Below are 7,327 nucleotides of genomic sequence, written 5' to 3'. Positions count from 1 at the left end.
AGGGGAAAAAAAAGATTGGTGCATTTCATTGTATGTAAAGTTGATGTCCAAAGAAAAGTTCTTTAAATAAATATTGCTTACTACTTCATGGCAGGCTTGCAGAAATACTTGTGGAGATGCATCCTGCTGTTTGCAATTTATCACAAAATATACAAAGGAATAAGATGCATTGATGGATGGATAGAGGGATGGACACATAAATAGACACATGAGAAAGGAAATAAATTACAGTGGAATCTAGGTGGGAAGTCTGTGTATTAGCTAGAAAAAATTTTCAACTTTGTGGAATGTTTGGAAATTTTTATAATAAAATATTAGGGAAAGTACAGAGCAAAGAACAATGAAAACCAAAATGCACATGAAATATTATTTCAAACATTAAAAATATGAGCTAGGACGGGGGGGAGGGGGTGGCGCGCGCGCCCTTTCTAGTCGTTTTCAAAGTGCCTTGCGCTGGTTCTCACTGGCCCGGCCACCGGCCCCAGCTCTGCCCTGCATAATAAAATGGCTAATCAGGTGAATGGTAATGCAGTACAGTTAAAAGAAGAGGAAGAACCAATGGATACTTCCAGTGTGAATCACACAGAACACTACAAGACACTGATAGAGACAGGCCTCCCTCAGAAGGTGGCAGAAAGACTTGATGAAATATTTCAGACAGGATTGGTAGCTTATATCGATCTTGATGAAAGAGCAATTGATGCTCCCAGGGAATTTAATGAAGAAGGAGCTCTCTCTGTACTACAGCAGTTCAAGGAAAGTGACTTATCACATATTCAGAACAAAAGTGCATTTTTATGTGGAGTTATGAAGACCTACAGGCAAAGGGAGAAACAGGGGAGCAAGGTGCAAGAGTCCACAAAGGGACCTGATGAAGCAAAGATCAAGGCCTTGCTTGAAAGGACCGGTTATACCTTGGATGTAACCACAGGACAGAGGAAGTATGGTGGTCCTCCCCCAGACAGTGTGTACTCTGGCGTGCAACCTGGAATTGGAACAGAAGTCTTTGTAGGTAAAATACCAAGAGATTTATACGAGGATGAATTGGTGCCCCTCTTTGAAAAGGCTGGTCCCATTTGGGATCTGCGTCTTACGATGGATCCACTGTCTGGTCAGAACAGAGGGTATGCATTCATCACCTTCTGTGGAAAGGAAGCCGCGCAGGAAGCTGTTAAACTGTGTGACAGCTATGAAATTCGCCCTGGTAAACACCTTGGAGTGTGCATTTCTGTGGCAAACAACAGGCTTTTTGTTGGATCAATTCCGAAGAATAAGACTAAAGAAAACATTCTGGAAGAATTCAGTAAAGTCACAGAGGGTTTGGTGGACGTTATTCTCTATCATCAACCCGATGACAAAAAGAAGAATCGGGAGTTCTGCTTCCTTGAGTATGAGGATCACAAGTCAGCAGCACAAGCCAGACGCCGGCTGATGAGTGGAAAAGTAAAAGTGTGGGGAAATGTAGTTACAGTTGAATGGGCTGATCCTGTGGAAGAAACAGATCCGGAAGTCATGGCTAAGGTGAAAGTTTTATTTGTGAGAAACTTGGCTACTACAGTGACAGAAGAAATATTGGAAAAGTCATTTTCTGAATTTGGAAAACTTGAAAGAGTGAAGAAGTTGAAAGATTATGCATTTGTTCATTTCGAAGACAGAGGAGCAGCTGTTAAGGCCATGGATGAAATGAATGGCAAAGAAATAGAAGGGGAAGAAATTGAAATAGTCTTAGCCAAGCCACCAGACAAGAAAAGGAAAGAGCGCCAAGCTGCTAGACAGGCCTCCAGGAGTACTGCATATGAAGATTATTACTATCACCCTCCTCCTCGAATGCCACCTCCAATTAGAGGTCGGGGTCGTGGTGGGGGAAGAGGTGGATATGGCTACCCTCCAGATTACTATGGCTATGAAGATTACTATGATGATTACTATGGTTATGATTGTCACGACTATCGTGGAGGCAATGAAGATCCCTACTACGGCTATGGTGATGGCTATGCAGTAAGAGGAAGAGGAGGAGGAAGGGGAGGGCGAGGTGCTCCACCACCACCAAGGGGGCGGGGAGCACCACCTCCAAGGGGTAGAGCTGGCTACTCACAGAGGGGGGCACCTTTGGGACCACCAAGAGGCTCTAGGGGTGGCAGAGGGGGTCCTGCACAACAGCAGAGAGGCCGTGGTTCCCGTGGATCTCGGGGCAACAGTGGGGGCAATGTAGGAGGTAAGAGAAAGGCAGACGGGTACAACCAACCTGACTCCAAGCACCGTCAGACCAACAACCAACAGAACTGGGGTTCCCAACCCATCGCTCAACAGCCGCTTCAGCAAGGTGGTGACTATTCTGGTAACTATGGTTACAATAATGACAGCCAGGAATTTTATCAGGATACTTATGGGCAACAGTGGAAATAGACAAGTGAGGGCTTGAAAATGATATTGACAAGATACGATTGGCTCTAGATTTACATCCTTCAAAAAAAATTGGCTTATCTGTTTCATCTTTAAGTAGCAATTTGCTGCCATTTGTATTTGGCTGAAGAAATCACTATTGTGTATATACTCAAGTCTTTTTATTTTTTCCTCTTTTCATAAATGCTCTTGGACATTATTGGGCTTGCAGAGTTCCCTTATTCTGGGAGTTACAATGCTTTTATCGTTTCAGGCTTCATTTTAGCTTCAAAACAAGCTGAGCACACTGTTAAAATCATGATTTTGCAGAACCTTTGGTTTTGGACAGTTTCATTTTTTTGGATTTGGGATAGCTTACATAGGGGTATGGAGTATGCTGTAAATAAAAATACAAGCTAGTGCTTTGTCTTAGTAGTTTGAAGAAATTAAAAGCAAACAAATTTAAGTTTTCTTGTATTGAAAATAACCTATGATTGTATGTTTTGCATTCCTAGAAGTAGGTCAACTGTGTTTTTAAATTGTTATAACTTCACACCTTTTTGAAACCTGCCCTACAAAATTTGTTTGGCTTAAACGTCAAAGCCGTGACAATTTGTTCTTTGATGTGATTGTATTTTCAATTTCTTGTTCATGTAAGATTTCAATAAAACTCAAAAATCTATTCAAAACAAACAAAAAAAAATATGAGCTAAAAATGATGCAGAGGAGATAGGCTAAAATATTGTGTGCTCAGTCCCTCAATCGTGTCTGGTTCTTTTGCAACCCCATGGACTGTAGGCTGTTGGGGGCCTCTCTCTATAGCATACTCCAAGCAAGAATACTGGAGTGGATGACTATTTCCTCCTTCATGTAATCTTCCTGACCCAGGGATCTAACTCTTGACCCCTGCATTTGCAGGTGATTTCTTTACTACTTAGTATCCAAGGAAGCCACAACATATGAACTGTAGTGAAATTAAACATGATTTTTTTTTTCATATTCTGTGCACTGATCAAAGTCTTTCCCCAATATCCACAGAATACATTTTCCATAATAAAAGTAGCATCATCTTCCCTCTGGCACAAGGAAGACAGGCCTACTGGGCACAGGCCTGCTTGTGGTCCCCTCCTTGTGTCCTTAGCTGTGTGAACCTGCTGGGGCTCCTAAAGCCCTCCAATCATAGCTCTAGAGATATGTCCCCATTGGCTTCAAGGAGCTGACCAAGCCTATGGCTGATTCATCTGTTTGGAGTCCGAGGTGCAGCCACACCTGTCCTAGCTCCATCTTGGCCCATCATGGCGGTACCCTCTTCCACTATACATATGTATATGTATATAATTTCAGGATAAAATAAATAGTTTACTGAAAAGTACATGCAACATGGCTGTACAAAAAGCACACAGGTGAAGTCAGAGAGTTACTGCTCCTCCCAGCAATCTTTCAACCTACACCCTCTAGTTTCTGACATTTTCTCGGTTATTTAAATTTCTTAATTTAAGTGATCTTTGCCCAGTAGGTAAAAAGGGGAAATTTACACTTTGTACAAAAATTCCAACATGGGTAAATAAATAATAAACAAGGAATTATAAAATGAGAACTGAGAAATATTTGGAAGATAGCTGACAAAGGGCACATTTACCTAATTTATGCAGAGTTCAAAAGTTAAAATAAGAAAAGAAGATGAAAAAGCCAAATAGAAGACAAACATGAAGTAAACAAAGGGAACACAGAAGTAAAAATTACTCAGAAGAAAAATAAGAAAAATTACCAAAAACAGGAGGAAACGTTGAAATTAATTGCTCAGGAAGGAAATGCAAACCAGAACGATAGTGGAATATGATTTCCCACCATACAAATTGCCAAAAGTTCAGTGAAAGTGTTGTGTGATACCAAACATTTCCTCCAGCTTGAGGATAAGAGGTTGTGAAATGACTGCCGATGCATTGTTTTGGAAGCATAAAGTGATGCAAGTTTCAGAAGGACTATTTAGCAGTAGTAAATTTATCGGAGAAGGCAATGGCACCCCACTCCAGTACTCTTGCCTGGACAAGCCCATGGACAGAACAGGCTGGTGGGCTGCAGTCCATGGGGTCGTGAAGAGTCAGACATGACTAAGCAATTTCACTTTCACTTTTCACTTCCATGCATTGGAGAAGGAGATGGCAACCCACTCAATTTGCCTGGAGAATCCCGGGGACGGCGGAGCCTGGTGGGCTGCCGTCTGTTGGGGTCACATAGAGTCGGACACGACTGAAGTGACAGCATCAGCAGCAGCAGTAAATTCTTAAATGCATGGAGTCACTTAGCAAGACCTTGTTTGGAGTTTACATTGCAGAAGTATTTATGCAGATTATTTATATGATGTTCAGTGCAATTTTTTTCCCCCATCATCCTAGAAAATCCCCTTCCACATACTGTCTTTCCCCAATGCATCCCCTGTTCTCACTCTATCAGAATAGATTAGTTTTGCCTCATCTAGAATTTTCTATAAATGGAGCCTACAGTATGCACATATATATTTGCTTTACAATGTTGTGTTAATTCCTTGTGTAAAGTAACTCAGTAAATACACCTGCCTTTTTCAGTTTCTTTCTCAGTTAGGTCACCACAGAGCATTGAGGCCAGTTACTAGTGCTACACAGATAGTTCTCATTAGTTATCAAGGCATTATTCTCCAAAATATACAAACAGCACATGTAGCCCAGTATTAAAAAAAAAAAAAAAAACTCAGTCAATAAATGGGCAGATCTAAATAGACATTTTTCCAAAGAGGACATACAGATGACAAACACTGAAAAAGATGCTCAACATCACTAGTTACCAGAGGAATGCAAATCAAAACTACAATAAGGAAATATTTCACACCAGTCTGAATAGCCCTCATAAAAAAATTCTATGAACAATTATTTGAAGAGGGTGTGGAGAAAAGGGAACCCTCTTGCACTGTCTGTGGGCATGTCAATTGGTACCACCACTATGGTGAACTGTATGGCAGTTCTTTAGAAAACAAAAAACATAATCACAGTATGACCTACTCCTGGGCATATTTGCCAGGAGAAAACCTTAATTCAAAAGGATGCATGCACCCCAGTGTTCATTGCATCACTGTTTACCATAGACACGACATGGAGCATTTTTTAATTACAGCAAAAATGAAAGAAAAAAAAAAAAACACCTTTAAGCAAACAGTGTCAAAACATGGGGTCAAAATACTAGGTCTTTTACTTTACTAGGACTTTTACTAGGCAAAAGTAGAGGCTAAAAATAGGTCAACAAAGCTAGAGTCATGTATCTGAACCAAGTTCTATGTTAGCATTCAACCACCAGAAAAGATGATTTTATACTAAAAGTACTATGGATGAACACCCTCATCTTTTTATCTCCACATCCAAGGAACACAGAATTCTGAGCAAATGGTAACTGAGATCATGGGTAATTTTTTTCTTTCTTTGTATTTGTCTAGGAGCTTTACGTTTTCTGTTATGAGAATGTACTAATTTTTAATAGTTATGGAGTATCTTTTTCAATATGTAAAGAGTACATCTACATTTTATAACTTACATTCATAAACATGCTTCTATTTCTCCATGAGACAGCAGCATAAGCACAATAAATATTTATTCATACATATACTTATGAGTGAATATTACCAAATTTTTGTTTTCCCTTAAGAGGTCATCATATGCACAGGAAGTATTTATTCATACTTACATAAACATATGAGAGAATACATCTAGATTTTATGAATTACATCTATAAGCATTCCTTCTATTTATCAATGAGAAGGCAGCTAAAGTTCAGTAAATATTTATTCATACCCACTTTGGCCACCTGATGAGAAGGACTGAGTCATTGGGAAAGACCCTAATGCTGCGAAAGATTGAACATGGAAGGAGAGAGGGATGACAGAGAATGAGATGGTTAGATGGCATCACAAACTTGATGGATATGAGCTTGAGCAACCTCCAGGAGTTGGTGATGGACAGGGAAGCCTGACGTCCGTTGAGTCACAGTCACGACTGAGCAACAACTAAACTGAACTGACATATATATATATATGAGAACACATTTGCATTTTATAAATTACATTCGTAAGCATTGTTCTCTTTCTCCGTGAAAGGGGCAGCATAAGCACCATAAATATTTATTCATATATATATATATGAGAGAATATATCTGGATTTTATAATTACATTCATTAGCATTCTTCTATTTATCCACGAGAGGGCAGCATAAGCAAAACAGATATTGACTTATACATACATACACTCTGCAGTGTCCATTGGACTGCAAGGAATCAAACCAGTCAATGCTAAAGGAAATCAGTCCTGAATATTCATTGGAAGGACTCATGCTGAGGCTGAAACTCCAATACTTTGGCCACCTGATACTGAATGCAAACTAGTACAGTCACTCCAAGGAACAGTGTGGGGATTCCTAAAAAACTGGAAATAGAATTACCATATGACCCAGCAATCCCACTGCTGGGCATTAAACCCTGAGGAAAACAGAACTGAAAGAGACATGTATACCTCACTGTTACTGATAATCAAAGCTAGGACATGGAAGCAAACTAGATGTCCTTCAGCAGACGAATGGATAAGAAAGCTGTGGTACATGTACACAATGGAATATTACTAAGCTATTATAAAGAACACATGTGAATACTTTCTAATGAGGTGGATGAAACTGAAGCCTACTTTACAGAATGAAATAAGTTAGAAAGAAAAATACCAATAGAGTATATTAATGCATATATACAGAATTTAGAAAGATGGTAACAATGAGCATATATGCAAGACAGAAAAAGAGACATAAATAAAAACAAACTTTTGGACTCTGTGAGAGAAAGCCAGGGTGGGATGTTTTGAATGACTAGCATTGAAATGTGTATATTACTGTATGTGAAATAGATCACCAGTCCAACTTTGATGCATGACACAAG

The 7,327-nt window shown here is 39.6% G+C and overlaps 1 pseudogene; it reads left to right on the top strand.

Moving 5' to 3' along the window:
- The first annotated feature begins 452 nt into the window (after nucleotides 1-452).
- Nucleotides 453-2,846, top strand: LOC139033263 (heterogeneous nuclear ribonucleoprotein R pseudogene; annotated as a pseudogene).
- Nucleotides 2,847-7,327: the final 4,481 nt, after the last annotated feature.

This window comes from Odocoileus virginianus, chromosome Y (genome assembly GCF_023699985.2).
Source record: "Odocoileus virginianus isolate 20LAN1187 ecotype Illinois chromosome Y, Ovbor_1.2, whole genome shotgun sequence".
In the NCBI taxonomy this organism is placed as follows: Eukaryota; Metazoa; Chordata; class Mammalia; order Artiodactyla; family Cervidae; genus Odocoileus; species Odocoileus virginianus.
This window is presented reverse-complemented; position numbering and strand designations above follow the sequence as displayed.